The following is a 371-nucleotide window of genomic DNA, read 5'->3' on the forward strand; positions in this document are numbered from 1 at the left end:
CCGCGCCCCCCCCCCAAACCGCCCCCCCCCGCCTCAGGCTGACGTGACTGACACCTCTTCCAGCCAATCGATTAGCACTAAGGGCCCAAGATCCCGCCTCGAGCCACTGCGACCCCTGGTAGCCAGTAAGATGTCGAGAACGAGCGTGGCCTTCCCCCGGGGCGGGGTCAACCGCAACGGTAGGTTATGCCAGCCAGAGGGTGAGCGTCCGTTTGGAATGAAGGGAAAAGCGACCAATAGAAAACTGAAAAGGGCCAAACGGACGGGTGAACTATCCAATAGATGCTCGCAACTCTAAGTGACAGGCAATACAGCCAACCCGCACCGAGCGGGCGGGGCTCCCCGCGTGGCTCCCGTTCCCGTTGTGTGAG

The sequence above is a fragment of the Egretta garzetta genome, unplaced genomic scaffold (genome assembly GCF_000687185.1).
Source record: "Egretta garzetta isolate BGI_Z169 unplaced genomic scaffold, ASM68718v1 scaffold100, whole genome shotgun sequence".
NCBI classification, from domain to species: domain Eukaryota; kingdom Metazoa; phylum Chordata; class Aves; order Pelecaniformes; family Ardeidae; genus Egretta; species Egretta garzetta.